This window comes from Balaenoptera physalus (assembly GCF_965194825.1).
Source record: "Balaenoptera physalus genome assembly, chromosome: 15".
In the NCBI taxonomy this organism is placed as follows: Eukaryota; Metazoa; Chordata; class Mammalia; order Artiodactyla; family Balaenopteridae; genus Balaenoptera; species Balaenoptera physalus.
In genome coordinates, this window is record NC_138894.1 from 54,050,612 (window position 1) to 54,066,495 (window position 15,884).

The 15,884-nt window shown below is 37.5% G+C and overlaps 1 long non-coding RNA gene across 2 annotated transcripts; it reads left to right on the plus strand.

Annotated features, from left to right (window-relative positions):
- Positions 1 to 488: 488 nt before the first annotated feature.
- On the plus strand, positions 489 to 15,423 carry LOC309643551. Of its 2 annotated transcripts, XR_014253817.1 has the most exons (3): positions 489 to 1,266; positions 5,603 to 5,712; positions 9,412 to 15,423. It is a non-coding gene; the product is annotated as an uncharacterized lncRNA (long non-coding RNA). The 2 variants fall into 2 exon arrangements; XR_014253816.1 differs by having other exon boundaries at positions 489 to 5,712.
- Positions 15,424 to 15,884: the final 461 nt, after the last annotated feature.

Below are 15,884 nucleotides of genomic sequence, written 5' to 3' on the forward strand. Positions count from 1 at the left end.
ACTGGACCGCCAGGGAATTTCCTTCCCTTATTTGAACAGGAGTGTCTGTTGTGGTTATCCTTTCCCCATCTGCTTACTGTGTACTGAATATGTTAGGAATGTGTGGGTGGAATAACATATCCATTTAGTTTCCAGGTCTTCAGAATGAGTAGAACCATATTGGTGGAATGGCACCTAAGGACACAAACCACAGGAATCTGGACCTGATATATATAATCCTCTATGTTGAGCTTGAGTCTGATGTTGAAATGGAATCAGACATTGGAGGCAATGTTTTATTATACGCAGGGGTGTGTTATGGGTTGTATCGTGTCCTCCCAAAGATATGTTGAAGTCCTAACCACCAGTACCTCAGAAATATGACCTTGTTTGGAAATAAGTTTGTTGTAAATGAAATTAGTTAAGATGAGGTCACAGTGGAGTAGGGTGGGTGGGCCCTTATCCAATGTAACTGGTATGAAGAGGGTGGGTGGGCCTTTATCCAATGTAACTGGTATGAAGAGACACAACAGGGAGAAAATGTCCATGAGATGATTGAGACAGAGATTATAGTGAAGCATCTGCAAGCCAAGGAACACCAAGGATTTCTAGCAAACTCCAAGAGCTAGAAGAGGCAATAAAGGGTACTCCTCCTAAGGTTTCAGAAGCAGCATGGTCCTGCTGACACCTTGACTTTTTGCTTCTCGTCTCCAGAACTACTGTGAGACAATAAATTCCTGCTGTGTTAAGCCACCCAGTTTGTGGTATTTTTTATGGCAGGCCTAGGCAATTAATATGGGGCATATGTATTTTTGCCTGTGGGAAAGATGTAAATAATTTGTAGCCAGAGGGAGAACTATGGTAAATTAAAAGTGACTATAAATTGTTTGCCACACCTCTCAGTAGGAGGTATAGTTTATTCTTTCCTCCTGTTGAATCTGGCTGATCTTATTACTTTATTTGACCAATAAAATGTGAATGAAATGATTTTGTTTAACTTCAGATATCTTCAGCCTCTGCTTTTGTACACCCTGAATATCTTCTCTCTCAACATGCAGAGAGAAGCCCAGATCACACAGAGAGATCACATGGAGGGGAGCCGAGGTGATCTGATTGACGGCCCCAGAACAGCTCCGAGCTAACACACCAACATTACCTGCCAGTCAAGCGAGCAAGCAATCTTGGACTTTCCAAACAGCCAAAGCTTGGGGAGACTGACGCAGAAGCACCCAGGTGATCACAGTCACCCTACAGACTCCTGAGGAATAAAAAGTGGTTTTTGTTATTGTAAGTTACTGGATTTGGGGTATTCTGTTATGCAGTAACAGCAAACCAAAATATCTTCATAAACTGAGGGATCATTAGGTGCCTGATACTGTGCTGGAAACTTTGAATTCCTTATTTCATTAAATCTTCACCAAAATTTATATGTTAGGTATTATTCCCACTTTAGATATGAAGAAACTGAGATTTGGTGAGGTTAAGTTAGAACATTTCCTGGCTAGAAAGGGACTGAGAAAGTAATCCTACAGAGATATGTTAAAATTCACAGTCTGGTGTGCTTACTTGTTTTAATATAATTTTATTAAATGACTGCATGAACTTGGTGAGTCATTGAGTCTCTTTGTGAATGTTTTTCTCATTCATAAATGAAAGCTGATGAAATCTTCACTGTAACCCATAGGTCTATTTTGCTGATTTTAGGCATATAGAAAATAACCTGTGTAGACTATTTAAAAATCTATATTTTATCTACAAGTGCAAAGCATAAGAACTTTTGTTTTGAACTGTAAATGAAATGTCTCTTATTATAATATTTTCATTAGTGCACTTGCTGTTCCTTTAATTTTGTGTATATATTTTGCTGTCAGTACTGGTGAGAGGAACTACATGTAAGAAAAAAATAATTGTCCTCCAATTTGAAGGCAAAGACAAACTCAGAGGCAATGGAAATGCTTTAGTTTTTTTCATTGTCTGTTTGTTTGTTCACAATATCCATTAACTTTCAGGTTGTGTTTTCAACCACTTTGAGTGTTAGCTTGATTCTTACTGAGTTCATTTCTTTGAGCCATGTTCCTTACTTTTCTGGAGCCAAACCACCAGAGCTGAAGGCATTTTTGTGGTATTAAAGCCCACACTCACATACCCACACAACTGCAACAGCATTAGGAAGATGGCGAGGGGCATAAATTCAGAGGATTCGAGTGTGTCAGGTAGCCAATTGAAACCTGGTACTAAGGATATGGTTTTTCTGCTTGTTCCCAGGAGACAGGTGTTCACTGAAATGTATTCACTGGAGAAGTATTTGTTTTCTTCAGGAAAGCAGTCAGCTTAAGAAGGCATTGCTTTTACAGTTTTCAACTGCAGCAATATTACACAATACACAAACACACTGAAGGCTAATGTTTTATTTTATTACCTCATTGTTGCCATGGTTCAGCTTCATAAAAACAAAACAGCATCGTCCTTTGGACCAAATGGGCTATTATTTAATGTGGGAAATAGGTAAAATTATACAAATACATGTCTGTTTGTAGGTACAGACGCAGGTATAGATATAGAAGTAGAGATAGAGATAATGATACGGATACTGATATAATCAGAGACACAGCACTAAATAATACTCTATCACTCATGCATTCTGCTAGTTTTTTCCTGAACTGGTTCTTCACACTGATATCCCTTTAATGAAAACTCTCTCCTCTTGCCTAAGCTTAAGGATCAACCTAATCACCTTGATACAGAGCTTTGTGCAGTCCAGGTTCAAGTACTTCCTTCTATTCTCTACACATATCACCTATGCCAGTCAAGATAGATTTCTCACTGTCCCTCAGAAAAGTCATGTATGATTTTACCTATGCAACTTTGCTCCTATAACTGTACCCTCCTTGTCTGGAATGATCTATTTGCTTCTCTATACTTGCATAAGACAAACTGAATTCAAGCTCCATGAAGCCTGCAATAAATGTTCTCTCTTTCAGTTATTCTTTTCCTTCTCTGAAATTCTGTAGCACTCATTGCCTCAACCACTCTCTTGGCATTTTGCCCTGAGTTTTTACCTGCCGTTTTATGCATGGATCTGGTCACCCCAAAGAGCTTGTCAGGCCTTTAAGAGCAGAAACCATATCTCATAACTATTTGTCTTCATTGCCTAATATAGACAGCCCTGTGGGTAGTGTGCTCATGATTAATATTTGATGCTGATGATTTTAATAAATTTTAGTTATTCATAGACCATATGTTACACTTAAGTTCCTGGTCTGTCACAGTTTGTCATTAGAGAATTTTTTATTTGTCATGACTACATGTTAACATAGGCAAAGCAACTGTAGATATTTTGGTCCAAAATAATTTTCTTTCAATGAACTATTAAATAAAAGCCAGCAGAAAGAATTCTTGATGAAATAAGATATTTACAAAAACAAAAGAGCTTGACTGAGTTCAAGCTAGAGGGCAATTGTCTAAAAGAATCTTGTACCGAAAATGCTGTAAAAATAAACCTCTCATTGGTGGAATCCAGGTTTTTCTATTCTCACTTTATATGTCCTTTCTTAGGAGGGCCTAAGCACTAGAAGGTTTGTGCTATTCTTTTATAGATTGAGCTAGAACCCATGTGCACCTGTTTCCTTTTCACCTTGAGACATAGTCTTTCCTTGTGTGAATGTGTCAGACTTACAACAAATATTCTCTTGCCTTAAGCACCAAAACTCTAGCTACACTCTCACTCCCACTTTAAAACCCTCAGTATGTTATCTATGATTGCCTAGTTAAGAATTCCTTAATAAACCATTCTAGGGTGGTGTGACATGCAGAATAATGGTCCCCCAAAGATATCTACATCCTTATCCCAAAAACTGCAAATAGATTACAGGGCAAGAAGGAATTAGTATTGGAGCTAGAATTAAGGTTGCTAATCAGCTGATCTTGAGATGGAAAGTTGATCCTGGATTATCTGGGTGGGTCAAATGTCCTCACAAGAACAGTTATAAATAGAAGAGAGGATACCAGAGAGATGGTAGCGTGGGAAAGACTCAGCCCAATGTTGCTTGCTTTGAAGATGGAGGAATAGCCCCATGAGTCAAGGAAGGCAGGCAGCCTCTACGAGCTGGAAAAGGAAGAGAAATAACTTCCCCCTTAAGGCCTCCAGAAGGAATGCAGCCCTGTCAATGCAGTGATTTTAGCTTGGTGAGATTCATTTCTGACTTCTAACCTCCAGAATTATTAGAAAATAAATTGGTGTTGCATTGTTTTAAGCCACCAAACTTGTGGTAATCTGTTGTGGCAGCAATAGGAAACTAATACATGTGGTGACTTCACTGATAGCTTGAACAGTCTCCTAACAATGGGAAAGGGAAAGAACCCTAGTTCCTGTTTTGCTGGTCTTTTATAGATTAGCGTTTTCCACTTAAATTCCATTTCCTCACTCTAGTCTTAGTGCTTCCTGCTCTTTAAAGTTCTTTCACATCCATTATCTCACTAAAATCTCTCACACCATGGCTGTCCAGTTGCTATTACAGGGATTACTATCTATGTTTAACTGATGAGGAAATTGAAGGTATAGAAGTTCAAAAACTCACATTCATGATCCAGTAGAGTGCAGTCTAAAACTGAGAGTGGAGAGAAATGAAACAAACATATGGAATCTCAAATATCATTTGCTCTTTATTTCTAAGTCACCTTAGAATTAATATAACCCTTTGTCGTTTTTTGTACCATTGTAAAATTATTCCCAGAATTAGCGTTACATTTATGTTTAGAAGGTGTGAGAGAGATCACTTCCTTAAAGAATCTTAAAAGCTAGAAAGGGAAATGAGAGATTTGTCATGATCTGTAGCAATTTCAGAATTCATTTAGGGGTCACCCTTGTCTGACTCTTAAACCACATTTCATCCTGTTCTTTCCTGTCCTTTATCTTTTAAAACCTCACCAGCCTTTCTGTGTCTTGACACACTGAGCTCCTTCCCACCTCAGTGCCTATGTACTTAATGTTTCTTTCATCTATGATACCCTCACCCAGATTTTTCCATGCTTGAATCTTTTCATTGAGCTTAAATTTCACCACATATGCCTTTCCTGATCACCCCGTCTTGAGTGGACAGTACTTTCTGGCAAGTGTTTAATTTTCTTTTTAGCACTTATAGTGCACTGCCATTTACTCCTTTGCTTATTTTCTAGCTCCCCCTTTTTACTAGAATGGTAACTGTGGAAGCAAGAGTCTTGTCTATGCTGTTCACTAGTATATCCACGATGCTTAGAATATTGCCAGGAAATTATTAACTCCTTGCTGAAGGAATGAATAGTTGCCACATGTTTTTGGTGCTTCTGATACTACCATTAGATCCAACAGACTGAACTGCTGAGTAGGGCTCTAAGGAATAAAGAACAATCTGTTTAGAAAAGTCAGACATTAGTAAATGAGCATTGTGGTTTTTCCTACTGAAAGTCCATTTGCCTCAGGGATGTATAAAATTAGATACATTTATTGATAAATATGTAGTGAAACTGAGCTTGGGCATTAGAAACAGATACTTCCTTTCATTCTGTTTTTGTCATATGCTGAACATTTAATTTACTATGGATATAATGGTATAAAGCTAAAATAAAACTATTGTGTAATCTCCAGCACAAACATGACGGATGTTGCTCCTGATGACACTGAACTAGGGACTAAAGAGACTATGCATTCGCACATGGCAATTTGCCAGGCTCTTACCATATGCACTGCTGTCACAGGTGAGTATTGTTAAGATTCACAGGCTGTATTATCTTCATCTCAGAATAATTTAAAAATAATAACTTTCTTCAAGTTGTAAAGAATTAAGACATCCTTTGAATAGAATTCACAACATACAATTATTTAGAGAAGAAAATAAGCCATCCCCAATCATACTACCTAGTGATAGCTATTGTTATCCTTTTGATGCACATTCTGCCAATCTTTTCTCTATGTGTATATATATGAATGTGCAAATACATTTATTTATTCCTAAAATGTAGTAAGTATCTGATAGATTTTTCTTGAGGAAATAAATGAAGGAAGGAAGGAAGGAATGACTGACTATTGGTGACTTCAATTGACATTGAAAATATAGGTTGTTTCAAAGATTAGTCATTTGTTCCATTTAAACTGTCAATATTTCACTACTTTGCTTTCTCATTCTAATTTTCTTTGGCTACTCCAAATCTCAAACTTTTAATTTATCCAACCAGTTCCATTTAAATGCAAGAGATCCCAAAACTCAATGTAGAAAAAAATAAAACCTACCAAAATATGGCAGACAAATAATAAAGCTGAATTTCTTTTCCTCACATCTATTCTAAGGGAAGTATTTATTTAACATAAAATAAAGATTATCTCAATAGATGCACTTTATGATACAAACTCTCAACAAACTACAAATGTAAGTGAATTTCCACAAAATGAAATAAGGCATCTATGGAAAACTTAGAGTTAACATCAAATTTAATGGTGAAAAATGTAAAGTTTTTACTTTAAAATTGGAAAATTTGGAAACAAGAAAGACTGGCCACTGTCACTTTTATTCATCATTGTACTGGTGGTACAAGGCAGGTAAAATAAATGGAAGGCATAGAGATGAGAAAGGGAGAAATAAAACCAATTCTATATGCTGACAACATGATTGTCTCTGTAGAAAATCTTAAGTAATCTACCAAAAAAAAAAAAGAGAGAGAGAAAAAACTACTAGAACTAATAAATGAATTTAACAAGTTTAAGGAATAAATGTCAATATGCAAAGATCAGTTGGCTTTTTATATATGAGTCACAAACAGTTAAAATGATGAATCAATATGATTTACAGCAGCATGGAAAATCATAAAATATGCAAGGATAAATTTAATCTAAGTTGTGCAAACTTCACTGAAAACTGCAAAACATTGCTTCTAAGAGATATTAAATAAAATGGAAATAAATGGAAAGTTTTACCACATTTATGGTTTGCAAGACTCAAAATTGATAAAACGTTAATATTCTCCAAATTGATTTACAGATATTATTAAATCTCAGTCAGAAACCCAGACCATTTTTTTTCTTTTGGTAGAAATGGACAAGCTAATTCTGAAAATATATACTGAAATGTAAAGGACTTGTATAATCAAAAAAAAGCTTGAAAATAAAGATCAAAGTTAGAGGATCTACATTACCTGATTTCAAGAATTATTATAAAACTATGCTAATTAAGATAGCATATTGTTGATGTAAAAATAAACAAAGAGATAAATGGAACAGAATGGGGAAGCAAAAAATAAATTTACATGAATCCAATAATTGATTTTAGGCAAAGGTGTGAAAATGATTTAATGGGGAAAGGGAAGGAAAGCCTCTTCAACAAATGATACTTGAACAATTACATATCTATATCCTTGTGATGTCTACCTTACACCATACAAAAACACTAATTTGGGATGGATCAGTGACCCAAATGAATAAGTTAAAAGTATTAACCTTCAGGGAGCAAACATAAGAGAATACTTTCATGGCATGTGGTTAAGAAAGGTTTCTTAAATAAAGCAGAGAGTAATAACTAGGAAAAGAAAAAAAAATTGATGAAATGTTAACAATCAAAATGAAAGCTTCTGTTCATCAAAACAATGGCTGGCTTAATTTTATAAAGCTGTGCAGGCCTTCAGCAAGGACACAAAAGGTCCTGACAAAAGCAAGAGAATCCCAGCAGAGGTACATGGCGCACATGGATATCCTCAGCAAAGGTACATGGGAATCACAAAGCTGACTGGGCAAAGCTTCTCAGCTATGCTACAAGTGGCCTGGATGGGCTTCTAATAGCTGTGTGTGACCACAGTTTAATTCGTAGGCTGGGCTGTTCATAATAGAAAAGATTATGTTATAGGAAAAACAGAATCTTTACATGTTTCCTTGGTATTGGTGGGTGTAAAATATTTGCTGCATTTAAACATTAAGGAAGACAAGTTTCTATAGTTCTCTGATTTACAGTTCACAGAAGCTAGTTTAAAGTCTTAGTGCCAGCCGGATAGGCATTGCCAGATGACTGCTCCAAATTTTATCATCTATTCAGGGCCAAGGAGTTGCTGTTGGAGGAATTAATTTTATATTTAATGCAGCTTTTTCATATACATAAGAATGAATAATTCTCAAGGAGTTAGTGGATATATTTCAAGATGATGCAATTGTTATGCATGGCATGCCTGTGCCCTGAGAGAACATGTTTCACAAGTATATGGAATTGAAAAGTAGAAGAAAGATAGTGTCTTGAGGGACACAAGGCAGAAGTCTTGATCTTTTCTAATCCTCTAGGGCAGGGTTATCACACTATACCCAACCGGCCAAATCATGCTGCCAGCTAATTTTATAAATAAAGTTTTATTGGGACACAGCCACACCCATTAGTCCAAGATGCCTTTCTCTCCACATTGCCAGAGTTAAGTAGCATGGTGAGATCATATGGCTCACTGGCTTTTTATAGAAAAGTTTGCCAACCCCACCGAGAAGAGGGCAGTGATTCTCAAACTTGAGCTTGCGCCAGAATTACCTGTAGGACTTGTTAGCATACAGATTGTTAGGCTTCATCTTCAAAATTTCTGATTCAGATGTTCCTGTTAGCCCAATAATTTGCATTTCTAGAAAATTCCCAGTGATACTGATGCTGGTGGTCTGGGGACTGTACTTTGATAACCACTTTCCTACACACAAGCTTCTATAATTTCTATACAGAGTAATTTGCTTAGAGTGATTTGCAGTTAAGCCAAATGTGAAGATATGGTGAAAGTCTTAGGTTTAAGTGTCAATCCCAAGAGGTAGTGACAATAACTGCAAAGGAAAAAAAAAAGAACAGAAAAAACAATAGTAATAAATTAAAAAACAGTATGTCAATAGATTTAGTTCACACTTACTCAAGTACCAGAATTCAAAAATCATGTGGCTCTAAGAGGACATTAAGAAATTTAAGAAATGTATACTGCATATTTTTAGGGAAAGATGGGCTCCTCATGCCCCCAAATATGGTATATAGAGAGAGGCAAAATAAATCACATTCTGGGAGATTTTTCTACATTCACTGGGGAGGGAGGAGGGGTATTAAATTATTTCATTTGAAGGAATGGTACAAATGACAGAACATAAGTGGATGTTCTTACAACTTACAGAAAGGGAGAATGTAAACCTGAAAAACACGCACTGCATTGGTGACCACGGTGGGTCACCCCATGGCTATGGGGAAGCCACTCTAGGCTTAGCTCTAGACATCACTGTCTTTCAGGGTGCCCTTGTCACGGACACAGCCAAGCCACGTTCCAGGGTGGAGGCAGGGGCTGGGCCGGGGGCGGGGGGGACCAGCCGGGACCGGAGGGTGGCAGGGAGGGGGAGCTCCTGTCTTGTGCAGGTTGGTTACAAGGCCACCCAATTCTTTGCTGGCTTTCACCTACCTGCTCTTTCAGGTCATGAATCTCCAACAAGTCACACGTGTAGGCGTCGTTTTTGTCGGTGGCCAGTTTATGCAGTTCCAGTAGTGACTGATTCACACTAGTTTCTAAGTGTGAGGCGGACTCCGTCCCAGTCTCCGTGCTCTGGCTCCTCCCTAACCTGAAGGAAGATTCGGCCACCTTCTTGATCTACAGTTTAAACCGTTTTTCAGCATGTTCTCTCACCTCCTAGGGCTGGTGAAGAAAATGCTGGCAAAGTTCTTCAAAGCCACAGCGTCGCGGTCCAAGTAGTAGGTCGTGGACAGGCACAGTGACGGTACGGCTCCTGCTGACGGGCGGGGGGTGGCGCGTCGGAGCCCCGGCGGGGACGTGCATTCATGGTGGCAGCAGCGTCCACTCCCGAGGACAGCTGTCTGCGGGGACCTTTGGCCTCTCCAATCATTTTTATGTTCCCCGGTTTGGGATTCTAGACATTTTGGCATCGACCAGTGACTGGCATCTCAGCGAGGCAGAAAGTGTCAAGCCCTCCACTTCCTTTCACTTTGGCCTTTTCAACACTAAGTACTGGGTTCTGGGAACATCGTTTTGCCGGACCTAAAGGCTCTAGGGCCTGGGTGTGGCTTCCTTTCTCAATATGGCGATTGTGGGGTCAGTGCTTAATAGTCATATATGCCTGTTCATTCATTGGGATGTTTAAAATTGAAATATATCAGCGAATTGACATTGCAATTTGTGATCCCAAAGGAATAACGCTCCTTTTCTAAGAATGCTTAAAGAACCTCAATTCCACATGGCCAAGATTTTGCTGAAAAAGATGAGGTTTGGACTTTATACTCAAATAGGCAAAATAATTTGAGTCCAGATATTAAGGGATATTAATATTTGGTGATTTTAACTTGCAAGAGGATTTAACCATTCTCCCTTGGAATTTGATAATGGGAGAGTGTTTGTTATTCACATTGAGATGTCCCTATATTGTGGATATTTTAATTATTTGAATGTGTTTAATGCCCCTGAAGAATTTCTGGAATACTGTGTGGGTAGAGTAGTTGGTTGTAATTTGGGATGGCAAACTGAATAGGAAACAGATTTTTACTCTTGGGTACAGAGTGGCCTTGCAGCTGATTTGGATAATGCATTGTTCCCATTAATTCTAGCAAAATCTAAAACGACTACCAGTGGTCCCAGGATGATTCCCAAAGAGCAGTGGTTGGTAAGGGAGAGGCAGCCTAATGAAGGTCGGGTCAGCGTTTTCCTTATAGACCACTGGTCCCCTTTCCCTAAAAGGATGCACTCCTGCTTGACTACAGGCTTTCTGAAAAAGTTTAAAGGGTTTTGAAGAAAAAAAGGGAGGGAATTTTACGGGGAGCACTTAATCCTCCCTCTTCATGTTTCCTGCCTGTGAAAGAAACTCAGAATCTAACTGCCCCTTTATTGACCTCAACCCTGGGGCAGTGGAGTGACATATCTGATTGGTAAAATTGGGAAGAAAAAATAGGCTGATCTGCTGTTTATTTGCTCAGCTCAGATCTACTACCTCTTCCTCTTAGAATTAACGGAAGTTAGCTACTCTCTAGAAACACAGGTTGTTTTTTTTCAGAGGTAGTTTCTCTTCCCTCTGACCATGACAGACACTGGATGGATAAGTCTGCCTAATTTGGGGGTTTGGTGTTAGGAGTCCATTTAGTTCTTAGAACAAAGCTATGACCTTTAACTTAGCATTAAAGTAAAAGAAGTAGTATTTTGGTCTCAACATGCCACTCTGTTTTACTTCTCAATGTGTTTAGAAACTAAATGGTAAAGAAGTTTTTTGGGGGGGGGAGGTCCTTCCTCAGAAATTCTTAACCGTTTTTACCCCTTATTCTTATTACATTACTTTTTTAAAAGTTTTACATACAAGGAATATTATATTATGTTATTTTTTTATAGTAAGCTGATGGATGAAGAGATTTTGTCAGTTAAGAAAACAATAAAAAAGTCTATGGTCTATAGATACCCGTGGAGATTTATTTTATAAACCTTTTTTCCCCAAATAAATGAAAGTGTCAGCATCCCTCTAAGAACAGGTGTGTACATTTACAATAAATAAATTATTCATTTGCTAATATTGTGAAATTGTTTTGTAGTGCACGAGAGTAAAAGAAACCTGAAATAATCTCCATCCCTTGCATTATGCATTGTAGCATTAGAAAACAGGGTTTGTTCGTTTTTGTTTTTCCAGGAAATACTAAAAAAAAGACTCTCTTTTCAGTCCCTGAGGTACTAAAGTAAGTAACAGAATAAAATCTAATAAAAAAATTTTGAATTTATTTTGGCTCTTTGTCATCACCTTTAGTTAATGGTATGTGTGTTTCAATTTCTAAGCGCAGGGAATATGGTTTAGCTGGATTGAATGTCATTTTGATTCCCTTTGCTAAACTAAAGGTGAGCTACCTTTCCTTTTCTTTCATTTTGGGAAACTCTGTATGCTCACTCATAGTCATAGTTGTTCCCAGAGCTTGAAAACACCCTATGTAGTCTTTGGTACTTGGTCTGTCTACACATACCTCCATGGAGCTTTCTGGTTCTGCCATTCTGAACTCACTGATTGTTGATTTTTTCTTCCTAAACTAGGGGTCCCCAACCTTTTTGGCACCAGGGACTGGTTTCATGAAAGACAATTTTTCCACGGACTGGGGTTGGGGGATGGTTTCGGGATGATTCAAGCGCATTTCATTTATTGTGCACTTTATTTCTATTATTATTACACTGTAATATATAATAAGATTATTATACAACTCACCATAATGCAGAATCAGTGGGAGCCCTGAGCTTGTTTTTGCTTGCCACTCACTGATAGGGTTTTGATATGAGTCTGCAAGCAATTGATTTATTATGGTCTCTGTGCAGTCAAACCTCTCTGCTAATGATAACCTGTATTTGCAGCTGCTCCCCAGCGCTAGCACCACCGCCTCAGCTCCACCTCAGATCATCAGGCATCAGATTCTCATAAGGAGTGCACAACCTAGATCCCTGGCATGCACAGTTCATAGGAGGCCTCACGCTCCTATGAGAATCTAATGCCACCACTGATCTGACAGGAGGCGGAGCTCAGGTGGTAATGGGAGCGATGGGGAGCGGCTGTAAATACAGGTGAAGCTTCACTCGGACACCCACCACTCAGCTCCTGCTGTGTGGCCCGGTTCCTAACAGGCCACAGACCGGTACCAGTCCGTGGCCCAGGGGTTGGGGACCACTGTCCTAAACAACGCTATTGTATACTTACTGCCTATACCACTCAGTTCATTTGTTATTTAATATTTTAATTGTTATTTTTATGTCTAATGTGCATATATCATGACTCTCAAGTTAATTGCAGGCTTCTTAAGGTAAGCACCAATTTTAATACTTTGTAGATCGCTCAAAACATTGTGTTTCGCAACTCATAGACACTCAAACACTTGTGAATGTACCTAACGTTCCTAACTAGAAGAAATCATACTCAAGGAAGATAAAGAACAATTTTGGAGCTTCTACTGAGGGTACAAAACAATTTATTATGTGTTTTTTTTCTAAAATCTATAACATATTTATAGTTGAAATTATGCCTAAAATTTGAGTAACCTAATAATTCACAAATGATAATTTTAGGTGTTATTTTTCATGTGGCTGAAATTAATAAGTGCTGTTTAGAGCCACAGCTATCTTTTTCTTGGTGTGTACTCTTGCTTTTATTTGTAAAATCAACTTTATTGAGGTATAATTAGTATACGATAAAATGCATCCATTTAAGAGTACAGTTCAATGAGTTTTGAATAATAACCCATATAACCATCATTATATTCAAGATATAGAACTTTTCCTCAACCTAAAATTCTTGTGGCGCACAAAGGTCTGTGCATGTGTGTACTTATTTACTTTTAAATGACAGTAATGTGCCATAAAAGTAACATTGTTTGGTGTATTGTTTATTGGGTTTTTTTCTTTTTTGGACAATATCTTTGTGTAATTTAGGGGGCAGCTGCTCTAGGGATTACAATATGCATTAAACTTTTCAGAATCTATTTAGAATTCATAATTTACCACTTCAAGTGGAATGTAGATAACCTAAAACCATATGTCTCTTTACTCTTTTAAATTCTAGTTGTAAAGAATTACATATATGTAATTCATACACATTCTGCCACACAATGATACTATTTTTGTTTTCTGCTGATATGTATATTTTAAAGAATTTAAGATGGGGGCGGGTAATCTATTATATCTACCCAGATATTTAGAATTTCTGTTACTTTTCCTGCATTCTAAAATTTCCAAGTTTCCTTTTGGTATCACTTCCTTTTTCTGAAGGACTTGCTTTAGCATTTCTTTCATATTAGATATGCTGGTGAAAACTTTTCTTAGTTTTCCTTCATGCGAAGATAAGGATGCCTTCATTTTGTCTTTAATCCTAAGGAATGTTTACACAGTATATATTATGTTGCTCATTCTTTTGTCATAGCACTTTAAAAAATGTTCCATTACCTTCTGGTCTCTATAGCTGCCTCTAAGAAATCAGTAATAATTCAAAAACTTGTTCTCCTTTATACTATGTCATTTTTTAGCCTGTTTTTAAGGTTTTCTTTAGCTTTGATTTTCAGCAGTTTAATTACAATACATCTGGATATACAGTTCTTTGAGTGTTTTCTGGTTGGGTTTTGCTGAGCCTCTCAAATCTCTCAATTTACACCTTTTACCAATTTGGGATGATTTCCACCTTTATTTCTTCAATATTTTTCTACCCCACACTCTTTCTCCTGCCTTTCTGTCACCTGTAGGACACCAAATTTTGACCTTGTTATATTGTCCCACAGGTATCTGAGGGGTTGTTCATCTTTTGTTTTTCAATTTTTTTCTCTGTTGATCAGATTAGATTATTTTTATGGTTCTACCTTCAAGGACACTGATTGGTTAGTTTCAACACTGAGCCCATCCAGTGAATGTTCTTATTTTGTTTATTGTGTTTTTTCACTTATATAATTTCCAGTTCTAAAAATGATTGTTTAAAAAATATCTCTCATGTCTCTACAGAGACGTTCTGTCTTTCCATTTGTTTCAGAAGTGTTTGCCCTTAGTTTTTATAGAATGATTAGGAGAGATGCTTTAAAGTCTTTGTCTCTTAAGTCTAACATCATGGCAGATTTGGGGCTGGCTTCTGTCGATTGTCTTTTCCCTTGAGAGTTTGTCAGACTTCTGGTTCTTTGCACCTTGATTACTTTTTGATTGTATACTGAATATTGTTAATATTATGCTATGAGATGCAGATCTTGTTTAAAGCCTGTGGAGAATATAGTTGTTATTTTTACGGTAAGTACTTAACCAAGTTAGGTTTTAGCCAGAAGTTTCAAACTGAATTATGTGGATATTGGTTTCAATGTTAGTTGTTTTCAAAGCCTTTGCAGTGCTATTTGTATCTGTCCCAACATGTATGCAGCCCAGGGGCCAATGTTAGACCTAGGTTGTGATCTACCCTGTAGGTTTTTCTCCAATGCTTCAGTATACTTGTTTAAGGTCAGATCCATGCATACATGGCCTCAGGAGAGAGCCCATGAGTTCATACACAATTTTTTGGGACCCTTTTCTCAAGCCTTCTCTTCTTTGCTCCTTTGTGAACATGTTCCAAGTCCAAGTCCTCCTCTCCCTTCTTGGTCCTTTGGCTAGAACACTGGAGATTTAGTATCCCCACTCTGCTGTGTACTTCCCATAAGAGGAACTGAAGAGAAAAGGAAAAAACAATAACAGGGAATTTCCCCTACTCTTTGTGGTCTCCCCTCTCCCATAGACCAGAGAGAGAAGGGATTACCTCGGAGGTCTTTCTGTCTGCACTCTGTGCAAAGTTCTGAGATGTGCACTGCCTTTGAATATAGGCTGAGAAATATAGGAGGAAAAGAGAAATACAGATTAGCTGCCAGATTTTCTGTACTTTGAATTCTCAATTCCTTCCTCAATTTCCCTTCCTCATTTGCATTTCAGAGTCGGCAGACAGTTGCATTCACTGGGAGGGAGAGGGTGGCATCTGTCTATTCTATCTTAGAACTGGAACATTCACAGTTATGAAATAAGATTTATGTGTCTTCTTTTTACCTGGTTACTATGAAATCTCCCTTTTATGTCCAAATTAATTTATTTAAAAAGGAAATATAAAGGGAATTTCATTTCTTGTTCTTGTTTCTCACTAGCCATCAAACCCTTTTCCTCTCTTTGAAGGGAAAAGGTGGCATGTTTAAACAGAATCTCATCACACTCTCTCTAGAATAATAATTCTATTTCTAATGGATAAATTCTTTTCTCTCCTAGAAATCCTTTTTCTGTAGAAGAAATAAAGGAAGCGTCCACGCTTGGTACCTCACTTAATCTTGTTTTTCTTCACATTTTCAGAATCAGAGAAGCCAAAGAGAAGAAAAGAGAGATTACTACAAATATTAATGATATTCATAGAGGGATTCAATATGCAATTCCTGGAAATTAAT